This window comes from Pagrus major, chromosome 2 (genome assembly GCF_040436345.1).
Source record: "Pagrus major chromosome 2, Pma_NU_1.0".
Classification (NCBI taxonomy): domain Eukaryota; kingdom Metazoa; phylum Chordata; class Actinopteri; order Spariformes; family Sparidae; genus Pagrus; species Pagrus major.
This window is the reverse complement of record NC_133216.1, coordinates 34,194,941-34,208,627: the sequence shown is the minus strand read 5'-3', so window position 1 is coordinate 34,208,627 and position 13,687 is coordinate 34,194,941. Positions and strand designations below refer to the sequence as shown.

Below are 13,687 nucleotides of genomic sequence, written 5' to 3'. Positions count from 1 at the left end.
ATTCAATTTGCCTCAAAATCATTTCTTTTGATATTTACAAATTCGGAATTATATTCGATCAAATACAACAGCCTTTCCGAATAAATCTTGAAGCACGCAGATGGACTTGTTCTCTGTTGATCCTTCATCTAGAGGGATAATTTCGTACATCTATAACCATAGGTCTAAACAATTAGATACATCTCTAGATTTTCTGAAATCTGCATGGGAAGAGGATTTGGGCACTGGCTTAATGGCGGAGCAGTGGATAAGGGATCAAGAGGGGGTTCACTCAACATCTATTTGGACCAGGCATGGTCTCATACATGTGATTGTGACCAACAAAGGCTTATGTCACACCTTACCTGAAATATCGCTGCAGAGAACGGATAGAGTAGGTGAGATGGGATTGTCATGGTATACTTCATAATGTAGAGACCAAGAGCAGATTACTAATTACTCAAGAAGCTGAACTAAGACGTTACCTTCAGATCACAGTTAAATAATTTAATTACATCCTGGTCCAGGTTAGGACATTTTTGTGATAATAAGTTTGTATTTATTCCTCAATTCCAAAAGTAGGCGCTATGTAAAATCCAAATAAAAACATAATGCAATTATTTGCAAACAAACTGTGTTTACAAGTCTTCCAGAGCGGATGTAGTGATATCCTTTATATAAACGTGTTTGACAAAGTGGTGAACTTCACTCCATCCTTGTTTGTGAACAGCTGAGCCTTTTGAGGATGCCCCTTTCATACCCAATCATAATACCATCATCTATTACCAATGAACCTGTTTACCTGTGCTTTGTTCCAAACAGATGTTTTTGGAGCATTCCAACTTTTTGCCCCTTTTCCAACATGTTTGAAACATGTGGCTGGCATCAAATTCAGAATAAGAATATTAAATTATTAGCCATGCCAGTTGTGTGGCTCCAGGAATGGCATATCGGGTCGGTTGGCTCATCACTTTTGGTCCAGACGAGGAGTAGAGCTCTCTTTGTGGGCCTCTTCCTCAGTCACTTAATAATACCATCAGAAATATTGTTTATACACACAGTGATAGGAATTGACAAAAGTATGCTAACTTCTTCACAGTTTGTCATTTGTGTAATATTACTATAATATTCTTATATCTCTTTTTGGACTTGAACATGAAGACATTGTTTATAGTGAGCTTCAAATACTGTGCTACTTAAAAAAGGCCTACCACATTATAATACTGTATCACTGTAAAATATTCATAATGTTACTTATATTCTTAAAATGTTGAATTTACTCCATGTGGCTTTCAACAGTAATGTAGCAGAACAGAGCTGCATTGAATTCTGCTCTGGTTTAAGTGGGCCCGTATTGCTCTCTCAATTACTCTGCGATCAGTAGCCAATCATGCATGTGAGCATTCTATAAAGGCGGCTAGTTGTCCTCTCGGCTCTCCCTCTGATGCCTAAAGCACGCATATTTTGTGTGATTTACTTTGTTGATTTTTCGCAAGTTACAAATACCTGGCTGCAAATTCCACACCAGTAATTTTGTTTTGTATAGTTTATTCTGTTTAATTTCTTTATCTTATTTCTTTTGTTATTTTGTTGTTAAATTATAGTTTGAGTGGTCAGTCATCCACCACAGGCAGGAGGCCCATTTTTCTGTTGTTGCTGATAACCAGTGTTTAGTGTTTCAGCATTTAGTCACTGCAGTATAGTGTTTTGTTTATTTGCATGAGTGGAGCCCCACTAACTGTATCTCATCCTCTTTCTGTTCTAGAAGCTGAGAGACTAAGGTGGAGGGGGTTGGTGTCTTCCGGTGGTGGTGTCTCCTTCCTGTGTGCTGTGCTTAGTTGTCCACCCCTGGTGTGATCCTTCAGTGTGTGTGTGTGGATGTGTGTGCACGTGTGATTGGGGTGACTCTTCTTCTGTATACCTCATTCCTGATGGCCCGCCTCTCCACTGGTAAGCCTCAGCTTCAGACATTTTCTTTGCCCTTCCCTAATAAATGTTTACATTGTGTGTCTACTGGCCCTTTTATTAGTATTTTGATATTGTTAAATAAAGAATTATTGTTGGGTGGAACTACATCTCTTGCCTCTTAGCATACCAAACCTGTATGCCTTTTGAGGTAAACATCATTTCTTGGGTGAAATTCCCAGGGTGGTGTTGCCAGCTCCTCCTTAATTATACCAGCTTGCTGGTTGTCCTCCTAACCACCCACCACAGTAGGTTTTTGATATTTTCCGTGTTATCAGTATTATATTACAGGGAGTGAGTCTGTACAATAAGTCTCTCCAGATCATCCTAATTTCTTTCCTAAAACCCCCTATTAATGTAGTGAGATATTTATTTTTTATATAATGAATTCATGTGTTGATAAATTAATTTTATGTTAAGGAAGAAAATAGAAACTGTACATTTCAATATGCACTTGAAATGTTTTAAATATTGAAATTAACATTGCTTTGTCAACTTACATGTCATAAATGTGTACAATGACAATAATATGTATCTAGACAAACATTGTAAAGCATGAACTAACTGTGGCACCCGTGACAGCAGTACTTAGGAATCACGTTGTAGCCTTCAGGGATCCTCCTATCAGCTGAATGGAAATCTACCAGCAGCTAAAACACACAGGGAGCTCTGTGCTCAGTGTGCACATGAGCTGTGATCAGGTTTATTATTGACCTGGACTGTTAATACCTGCAGTTACACATTAAGGAGGAGGACAACGCAAAACAAAGTGACAAACACAGCAAATGAGATCAAAGAGCACAGCCTTTGTCCAAGCATAACAAGAGGTAACTTTCCATCTGTGGACTACTGTGCATTTAGTACTCCATCTGCTAAACCTCATTTCTAGTTTTTAAAGGCTAGCTTTACAAGCCGCTTTTAACCTTTATTTAATCAGGATAGGTCCCGTTGAGACTACAAATCAATTTTTCAAGGGAGTCCTGGCCAAGAAAAGCAGCAAACACACACACACACACACACACACACACACACACACACACACACACACACACACACACACACACACACACACACACACACACACAAAACAAAGAGATTATCACAATATGTTAAATCCCAAAGAACAAAGTGCAGTACAAACCATGCACCTAAACATATAATTTTAAACACACACACCCAACTATTCAGTCTCCAGGTCTTTGAAAATGGTTTTAAAGGCACTGAAAGAAATCAAATCATGGACTTTTAAAATATAATGAAATTCTGCCACTTTGTTCACTTGGAGTTGTGTTTGTGTCATCTAGGCTGCTGGCAGGCTGATGCCCAGCAGGGGACAGGATAAAGAGAGACAAATAAAAGAAATATGTGCTGTAGCCTACATGTATTTGCAGAGAGTGTTTCTTAGTGGTATTGAACAGCCACACCAGCATCTCAACTGACCAAAGTGACATTTGCCAGTAAGTTTACAGGCTAGTGAATGTACTGCAGATGAGCTGCAAATTGGATAACTAGCCTGTAAACTGATGGCAGCAGTGCACCTTTCCCTAGTCAATGTTGATGGTTCATTTAGAATGTGTGTGCATGTTTGTAATCTGCATAAGAAGGAGACTTGATTGGCTGTATGGAAACAAGTTCCTCATCTACGTGGACAGAGAACCATCAGTAGTCTGTCGAATTACTGCAAAACTAGGGGTTGCCATCATCTAACCAAAGCATCAAATAACATTTCTCTCTTTTGGTTTCTTAAAGCAGAGAGGACAAATATGCTTTGCAGAGCAGATATGTATGCTGTAGCAGACAAAAAATGCTACTTACTTTCAGTTGGACTTTTAATATTGACGGTGTAATTAGATATTATTTATCTTTATCATTTTTTGTATTTTTACATGTATTACTTAAAATTTTGCCAAAAGAAGTGCAAAGCAACCACAAGAAGTAGCTGTAACATATAATGGGGGCCCTGTCTGTGCCCTGGTCTCTGTTTTTTTGGTTTGTTCATTTCCTGTTTGATTATTTTTATCCTGTTTTTATTATATATATAGCTGCCAGCTGCAGTTCCAGCAGGCCCAAAGAACTTCTTCCCACAGCAGCGATGCAAGGTCCTTTTAGTATTCCAGCTCAGTTAGCACCAGTAGCTGCAATGCAAAGCTTGCCAGCTAACTCCACAATACGAGGAACACAATCAAGTTAGCACTGAGCTGCTATCCCTGCAAAGGAAAGGAGCGACCAGTTTCCCTTCATCCAACTTCTTTCATCAGACATTGCAAAGCAAGGACAGCACTGTTCAACACTGGGATTACAACGCTCTCTTGCTTGGCTTGTCAGCTAAGGAACCACCAGCACCTTTTCTTCAAAGACTGGTAACGTTGAATTGGGTCTAGATAGCGCACAGCATAGCATAGCATGGCTAAGCACAGGACTGTTTAACTCAGGCTGCTGTAATGCACATGTGTTCAATCTATGTGTTTGTTCACTGTTCGGGTGTTATTGTGGTCTCTGTGTAGTCAGGTTATTGGTAGTTTGCTTTGCTACATGGCTAATTTGACTTTAGTTGAATTATGGTCACACAGACTTAGGGTCTTTGCATGCAGCTAACCATCTTCTCTAACCTGGCATCATATAACATACGCGCTCCTTCAGCCTATACCATATCACACCTACATGTGATATCACTGAGCACATGGCACCACCATTGTATCTTTGTTCTCTCCTATCAATGAAACAAGTGGTGATCCACCATCTTGAACCTGAGTCCAACCCTTGTCGGCCATGTTGTAGTCCCCATTTGTCAGCCATTTTGTTTGTAGTCTTCCTTTGTCCATGCCGTGCGGCATGGCACTTTGAACCCTGGCCATCACTTTGCTTTGTTCTTCCACCCACACACACACACATCTGTATATAGTACATGTTAGATTGTGTGTTTTAATTTTGTGTTGAATAAAAGACTTTTGAACCTACATGCTGTCTATTTAATATTGTACAAGAGTGAATGTTGCCAACCTCTACTCTGTCAAGGACTCTGAAATCCTGCGACCATCACTAGCTGTTATGGTAATTTTGGTCGTAGTTATTAAGTTTAATCAGAGTTACAAACTGACAGTTTAGTACCTTTTTTATGAGACTGATTTGGTGAATTGGCTATCTTTTCCCTTCTTCAAGGGTGGTGCTCCCGAGGAGAACTAATGTAAATTGGATATTATTATATAACATAATTAATAATTATCCCTGATAATCATTAATTATTATTGATAGCCAAATTTAACCCAAATTCCCTATTAATGTTGCGTAAAAGCACTACAAAACAAATAGGAGGTTTTGGGTGCATGACATTTACTGTTTTTCAACTTTGTTCAAAGTAGTGAATGAAATAACCTAATTGAATCTGTAATATGTATTTCTGATCTTTGTATCATAATCATGTGGCTGCTTGGGGATCTCAGTGAAAGAAAGATTTCAACAAACACAGGACGTGAGTCATCGCTGTGTTATGGGCTCTCAAGGACAGGAGGGTGGAGCAGTCTGCAGAGAAGAAAAAACAACTACGGGATTCAATTCTTCTCTCTTCCAGCAATTTTGTTCAGCCTAGTCGCTTTTATTCTTTTTAATACACACCATAATCCAAGAACAAGAATGTATCCATGAACAACACATAGCAAACTCTTAATATTCCCACATGGATCAGCTGAGTTAACAGAGTGAAACTTACTGCTGTGGTGGAGGAATGTGTCTCATGTCAGGCTGCATGAAGAATATGTTTGAACCTCAGAGAATACCGGAGAAGCTGTGGTTCCTCCCTTGCAGCTGCTGTGACTTGCTCACATATACACAGTCTGGCTCACAAAGTCATAAAACACACAAGTGTCTGCTGGAATTTCAAACAAACTAAAAAACTGTGTTGAATGTTGTGGATCTAAAAGTGCACAGCCCAACATCATGAGAGTTTAAACATGTGACAGTACAAACTGTAAGTATTTTTTTTCTCTGATGTACAAAACAAGTAATTTGACTGCTTTCATAACTTGAAGCTCTTCTGCAGAGGAAATTCACTGTGTGTGTGTGTCTGGGTGGAGCCATCCAGAGCAAGCTGAGCCCCAGGAAGCAGCTCTCCTCACACAAACAACAGTATCAAATATGTGCTGTTAGAAATATCTACAACAACTGCAGGACAAATATGTCAGCAGGTGTTTATCAGTAATATACTAATAACATCACTTATACAAATATAAATCATATCACGAGAAAATGCTGTTAACTTCAGTAAATATGTAAACTGCTCTGGCTGGACGTATTCAGCTAACACATATTCATCTCTATCAATGCATTTATCTGCATAACTAAGTTTATCTATATATGTTAAGAATGAGAAAAGAAAAGAACTGATGATGTCATAATGATGCCATTGGGATTACCTTCGCTTGGTCATGGAGACTACAGATTTATAGCATAAAGATTGTATCAAACTGTACATGCAGAGTTTGAAAGATATGGGCTTTCAACGGACAGTGAGGGTGTAATGAGGATGCGATCTGGTTGAATTATGGGAAATGAAGGATCCAGTGGTTTTGGAGCTTGACTGAGCATACTAGGGATTACAAGTCAGGATGACTTGGCCTCTGCTGCTTTGGTCCCCATACTTGAAGGAAGTGCAATACTAAACTAATACTAAAAAAAGATATTTGGAAGACATTTTTAACATTTTAAGCCCTCTTTGCATGTCTCTGTCATTTTGACATATGCCATCACAAATATAAAAAAGGCGGAGGGAGAACAAGATGCACCAAGTACCTCTGGAATAACTGTTAAATACTCTTCTTCTCAGAAAAAGACAGGTATTACAAAGAAATTCCAACAACATAAGGTGTTCAAAATACTTTTAGTTAGTATTTCTAACACGTTTTGTTTTATTAAGCAGTAGTTTGAAATAGTCTTCAGATTTTATATAAATTTATGTGCAATAGGAAGAATATATCCTTTTTTTGCATAACGTCCACTGGAGTGGACAGATGTGTTTTCAGTCAAAGAAAGAATTACAAGAAAAATAAAATTATAAAACTGGTTGAAAGTATTTCTAATGTCTTGTTTAGTTGAGAAATATTGTTTCTCCCTATTTGGTTTTCTGAGAATAAAAGGATTTTTACAGTTATCCTGAATCCCTTTTTATACCGTTGATGCATAGTGTCCTCTGCACTTGACATTTATGTAACTCCTTTAAAATAACATGTAATGAAAAAAAGGTTACTGGCATGATTTTTCATTTGGTCAAGAGTATAAAGAGTTCATGTTTTATTTGATGAGAGCAGTGATATATTCTTGTTCCCTCTCATATCACACATCTGAGTAAATAGATTTTATCATTTCTATCAAGGCCATCCACAACATTCAGTTTGACCAATCCAGTCAAAAGGGCCTAAAAAACAAATTTTCATCCATAGAGATTAATCCAGCCATTACTGATCTGAATATTGATCTTGCTTCATTGACCTTTTAACCCTAACCCTTAACAGATATAGACCACAAAAAAAGCCATTGTAGGTAAACCAAAAACAAGTTTCCTACTCTAAGCTGTAAACAGGTCACCGTGTTCCATTTTTATTAAATCAATGCAACTATCTCAGTTTCTTGGAAAGCAGATTGAAAGACCAACTTTTTTGAGGGGTGATTCATGGCCTAAGGAGTCAATTTCATAAAACCTAGCAAATGTATTTATAGTCTACACCTACATCTACACATTCCAGCAATCGTAGAGCATACTGATAATATCTTTGTAGAGGTCAGTGTCTTGGATTTTGAGAAAATGAACGTCAAATACCGCTGCGCAAAGTGATGACGTGTTCAACATCCGGTGGTGGCGCATAAATAAGGAAGGAATTTGGGATGCGGTCTTTTAAGAACGTTTTATTACTGGACACAGTGTTGGAGGTGGAGCCCCGTTCATTCCTACGAAAGCTGCTCAGTGGTGTTTTGAAGCCAAAAAGCTCGACTTCCTGGGTATGAAAATACCTGGATCACCGATCCCACATGGAATCAATGCAGAGAACAAGTTTCATGCTTCAGTTTCTACGTTGTACATTGTATTATTGTATGTGATAAAATAAAGATTCTTCTTCTTCCACTGACACTTTGTGAGGGTTTGACCCCTGGTACACTGGATGGACAGTCCTTTATCTGTGTGGTCATGTGCTATTTCACCTACACTGAGACTTCATTGACACAGCTTTTGCAGCAGATGGCAGTGTATTCTAACTTATCACAGAAATTATGCAAAGTGTCTGTCAGTGACACATTTTAATGAAACAGTTTGATAGTTACAAACACTTATTTTCTAGGCAAAACTTATATGCTGGAAATGTAATACTTGTGACAAACATTAAGGGTACCAGAAGTTATGAGAGACATCACATGCAGCAGATGTTTGAGCAGGTGGTTGATAAGGTCAAACTGCCAGAGCTGTGTAAGGTTACTTGTGTTAGCTACAATAGAAAAGGAACTCAAAATATACTTTTGTCAAAATAAAAGCATAAAAAAGCACTACAATTGTAGAAATAACCTCATAAACTAAACAATACATTTGTGGCTCTTCTAAAAGACACCATCAGTGTATGAATTACTGTAAGTTGATTTGAACACAAGTGTCTGCTAAATGTAAAATCTTTGTAGTATTAAACAGTCTGCTAACAGCTATATGGCCAGCCTGTATAATGATGAAAAGCAGGATTAATTAGGTTAAAAATACTAATATGTTAAAAATCATTTTAAGATCCTCACTCTGTCTTTATCATTCAACGCCTATTCTTTGTATGTTATCTATGAATCCATATTTCCATTTATTTGTTGATCTTCATTATTTTCCCCATATTAATTTGATTGTATTTAAATATCTCTGTAAAGCACGTTGGTTAATATGTTGTTTTTAAATGTGCTCTATAAATCAATTAAATTCTATCCTCAGTGTTTAGTCTACCCTGGTGTTCAAGTGTTGTTTTAATTTGAAGGTGACATTTGAAGGAAGGCGATTTGAACTTCTGCTGCCCTGTTTTTTTTCGGTTAGCTTGGTAAATGAGACTTGTGGTAGCTTAATGGAAACACAAACACGGAAACCTCTTTGAAACTATGTATTGTTTAGAGGAAGCACCAGTGAGCGACACGTCTTCGGGTCGCTGTTTGTGACACAATCACAACCAATGTGGATGAATGGACAGAGAATCGGACAGAATGGTCCACAGCGAAACAGAGCCATGAGAAGCTGAAGAGCCTCTGCATCAGTGTGAACTCATCCAGAAGCTGAAGACAAATCCATCTGCACCCCGCAGGCTCTCAGGACCAGGAACGCTGTACCCAGCGAGCTCATCGAGCAGGAGATCCGCACTCTAGAGGTACTATGCTGCTCGTGGTGCTCGACCCTCAATGACTTGTATCACGTTGGAAAGTCTGCCAGCTTCTTGCTTGTTACAGGGACTTTTTGAGACAGGTGCTGCGCCATTTTCTGTACCCATCACATTCTGTGATCTGATCAGGAATGTTCACTTGGCCTACATTGCCATTATCAACGTTCATTGTCCATAGTCTCAATTTGATATTGTGGTGTTTTGGTTGCTGTTACCAAAAATGGCGACTCATGTTGCTAGATGGTAACTCTTACAATGTTACGCCTAAAAAGAGGTCACAGAAGTTTTGAATTTAGTTAAATGTAGTTGAGATTACTACCTGTAGGCTATTGCTACCCAGCAAGGACATTTCCTAAAATCTGTAGGACTTTACTTTAAAAAACATTTTATCACAGCAGGAAAAGCACAGGTGTAACAATTCAAATGAATGATGGCTGAATTCCATTTCAGGGTGGTGGTAATGATCATGCTGGCTCGCTGCCACACTGACACAGCTCAGTGGGACACCTGCATTAAATGGAGCCATTGGTACTGTTATTGGTCACCTACCTCATGTGATTTTTTTTCTACAATGATAGAACAAAATATCCTCCGTGAAACAGACCTGTACTTAAAACTGTCACTCCACTTCACTTACTTGATAACTATAGCAAGCAAATTGAGATTATTTATCTGCTGTTACTCGTGACATCAGATAGTGTTGTGAAAACTGAGACCACAAGAGTGGTGACCACAAACAGAAAAAAGGATGTTGCATCAGAGCCAAAGTACTGCACTTACATTTTTTTTATTTCATTTTATCGACAATCAAAGCCAAAAAACACTGATATAATAATCTTAGAAATATTATCTGTTAATATCAATAGGCCAGACCGATAATCGGTAAACAGGTAAATGAGGTCTTCAACCTGACACCGGTGAGTGTTTTTATTAATGAGATATGAAAGCATCAAACATTCATCATTTTAGATAAAGTAGATATATACACTTTGAAATAACATCATGAAAATTGTATGTTAGTGGTACGTAATGAAGGGGTTCTACCTGGAAGTTATTGTAAACAAATATTGTGATTGGTTCTATTAACTGATTTGGCTACAGCATCTTACTTCAACAAGGCAGTGTGTTTTTGGCATACATGATATCAAACTGTGATGGTGTGTCTATTTCAGTCTTACATCTCGTGTATCTGACAGAACAGATGGACTTCTATTTTACAATCCAGATGTCTATACACAGGCTGCATAGCAGCTTGCTTTTCACTCGCACTATATGCATGTAAGCTCAACCTGAAGTGTGTTTTTTGACACAGATGGAGCACTGAAGCTGCTACTGCTGCTCTGCTAACATGCTGCTTTGACTACACCTCCTGTATACATGGTGCGACTGAGTCAAGTCAAGTTTATTTGTATATCCCAAAATCATATTAGATGCCTCAATGGGCTTCACTAACCCACATTAGTTGTCTGAAGTGGGCAAACAATTGCAAGACAATAAAAGTCCAAAATACAGTAATGACATTGATAATCGGTCGTAAAAAAGAGTGCACACAGAATGCTTAAAAACAAGTGAAGAAAATGTATGGTTGGTCATAAGCAAGAGAATAGAGATGGGTTTTTAACCTGGATTTAAAAATCTCAACAGAGCTGGCCTCCCTAACAAAGGCTGGGAGTTTGTTCCCTAAATGGGGGGCACGGGAAGAAAAGCCTGCAGATTTCTTAGTAGCCCAAGGAGTTTTTAGAAGGCCAGCATGGGATTGAAGAGCACATGCTGGCACATAAGGTGTGATGAGGTCAGATAAATAAGATGGTGCTGTCCATGCAATATTTTGTATGTTAGCAGTAGCACTTTGAATTCAGATCTAACCTGGATCAGAAGCCAATTTTTGAAATATTGCGTAGATGAAAGAAGACAGTTTAGTAATATCTTCAATATGCAAGTCGAATGCAAGGGAGGACTCAAAAGTGACACTAAGGTTTTTGATGGAGGGTCTATGGGAAATGACAAAGTTTTCAAAATATAAGGGATGTGTCCTTAAACAGACGACCCTTGCTAGGAGAACCAACTATTAGCAGTTCAGTTTTATCTGTGTTGAGGAGCAGGAAGTTTGATGACATCCAGTCCTTAATAGCGCGTAGACACTCTTCCAGATTTGATATTTGAGACTGGTCATTTGGCAAAATTGGTACATATAGTTATGTGTCATCCGTATAACAGTGGAAATTAATATTAAACTTGAATGATAGCACTGGTGGGCAGCATATAAATAGAAAATAGCAGTGGACCCAGGACAGACCCCTGTGGAACACCTATTAGGTTACACATATGCACATATTGCACTTTTGAATAGTCCGAAATATATTGTCATATTGTCGTGGACTACACAGTGTGTCCTATCAGTCAAATATGAATTGAACCAAGACAGAGATAGGCCTCTAACACCAATTAGGTTCTCGAGCCCATATAGGAGGATATTGTGATCAGTGGTGTCAAAAGCTGCACTTGGGTCGAGAAGTAAAAACAAAGTGGTTTGGTTTGAGTCAGTGGAAAGCAGAAGATCATTGGTCACTTTAGTAAGTGCCGTTTCTGTAGAGTGGAATGATCTAAAGCTGGATTGGAAGGGTTCATGGAGGTTATTACAAGATAGATAATTGGTAAGTTGGGATGTGACGGTTCTCTCAAGGATTTTGGAAAGGAAAGGAAGGTTAGAGATGGGTCTGTAATTTTTGAGGATTTCTGGGTCAAGGTTTGGTTTTTTGGTAGAGGTTTAATAACAGCGAATTTAAAGGCTGAGGGCACTATGGCAGTGGAGAGTGACGTGTTGATGATGTTGAGTAGTGAGGGACCTAGAATTGGAAGAAGTCCTTTGAGAAGTGGTGCAGAGAGGTTTGGCAGCAAGAACCAATTTGGTGAAGGTACTGAGTGAGACCGTTTCAAACTCAGAGAGTTTAAACTGAGGAGCTGAGGAGGGGACTTGCAAAGGGAGTGAAGACCAGACATTGCTTATAGAGCAAACCATTAATTTGATCTCTATTCATGTCATTCTTATGGGTAGAAAATTCAATAAAATCATCAGCAGAAAACACAGCACTAAGAGGAGTTGGTTGTTTCTAGGTGAGTTCTGCTACTGTGACAAACAGGAATTTCGAGTTGTTTTTATTTAAATTGATAAGCCCAGAGTAGTAGGAGGTTTTTGCGGATGAGAGTATGTGTATATTTCAGCAGGCGGTCGTTCCATGCGAGACGGAACACTTTAAGTTTAGTAGAACGCCACTTATGCTCAAGATTTCTACATGTCCTTATGAAGGTGAGTGTTTCCTCAGTAAACCAAGGCATGTTTTTTTGTGTGTCATATGTCATTAGGTCTGAGCCAGGTTTCCCAGAGACCTAGCATGTCAAGACCGTGATCACTGACTTAATCATTTATTAAAAGTGCTTTGGTTGGTAAGGAACGGATATTAATGAGACCAACCTTCAGTGACTCAGTGCAGTTTACGGAATTTTCAGCTTTATACGATGGTTTGATTATGGTCAGGTTTCTATGATTAATCTTGCAGGGCCGGAACGTGTGGTCTGTGCATGACATCATTAGAGCCTATATGGACCAGAAAAGTGTGAGCTGAGGGATGGAGGATTATGAATGTTTCAATGAGTTCAATGATGTCAGAGACTCTACCACCAGGAAGACAGTAAGTGAGAGCACCAGGGAATTCAACAGATCTCATTATGGAGTCACCAATGATGAGTTGTTCTGGTTGCCTGTCCTTACAGCCTCCATTGTGAACAGAGTTTTGAGTAGATAGATGGTAGAGTTATTAGTTCAATTGGACACACCTTTGACAGACACAGAGGAGGGGGTAGCGCCCCTGATGATGTCATCATTGCTGGCCACAGCAAAGTCCAGAACTCTGTTGTCTGGGGGAGTCGACAGCTGGACGTTGGGAGAACCCTCGACATTAGGGACGGGAGGGGGTGAACCGTAGTGGGGGAGTCTGTTTTTTTAACCCTTGTGCCCTCCTCAAATTTACTACCCTCTGGACACCTTCGTGGCAGAAATGTACACGCACAGAAAAACTGCTATAAAATCATCATACATCAATATTTTTTTCTACTTTTTTTTTTCATAAATCACTTAATCAACTTCCCACTTATTCAAAACTACCAAACATTCAATCATTTTCAGGATTTTAACCCTTTAAATGCCAGTTTAATTATTTGAATTATTTCATTTTTTGTTACAAAAAAACAAAAAATGAATTATTTTCCATTTTATGAATAGTAGGGAGACGGGGCTTTGGTGGTGTTTAGAGTCTTGGATATGTCAAAGATTAGCAGCAAAATTGATTTGATTGCATTAG

The 13,687-nt window shown here is 38.7% G+C and overlaps 1 protein-coding gene and 1 long non-coding RNA gene across 5 annotated transcripts in view; both read left to right on the top strand.

The window, feature by feature from the left end:
* Positions 1–390: 390 nt before the first annotated feature.
* On the top strand, positions 391–4,901 carry LOC141008938 (uncharacterized). The gene is made up of 2 exons (XR_012180108.1): positions 391–1,929; positions 3,987–4,901. It is a non-coding gene; the product is annotated as an uncharacterized lncRNA (long non-coding RNA).
* Positions 4,902–9,046: 4,145 nt separating this feature from the next.
* The window catches only part of LOC141009343 (kinase suppressor of Ras 1-like), a 94,671-nt gene continuing 90,030 nt past the window's right edge, over positions 9,047–13,687 (top strand). For 2 of the 4 annotated variants that reach the window (XM_073481905.1, XM_073481895.1), the window contains exon 1: positions 9,047–9,317. The gene's annotated coding sequence lies outside the window, so the exon portion shown is untranslated. The remainder of the gene's footprint in view (positions 9,318–13,687) is intronic. The other 2 variants (XM_073481934.1, XM_073481916.1) reach the window with 1 other exon arrangement.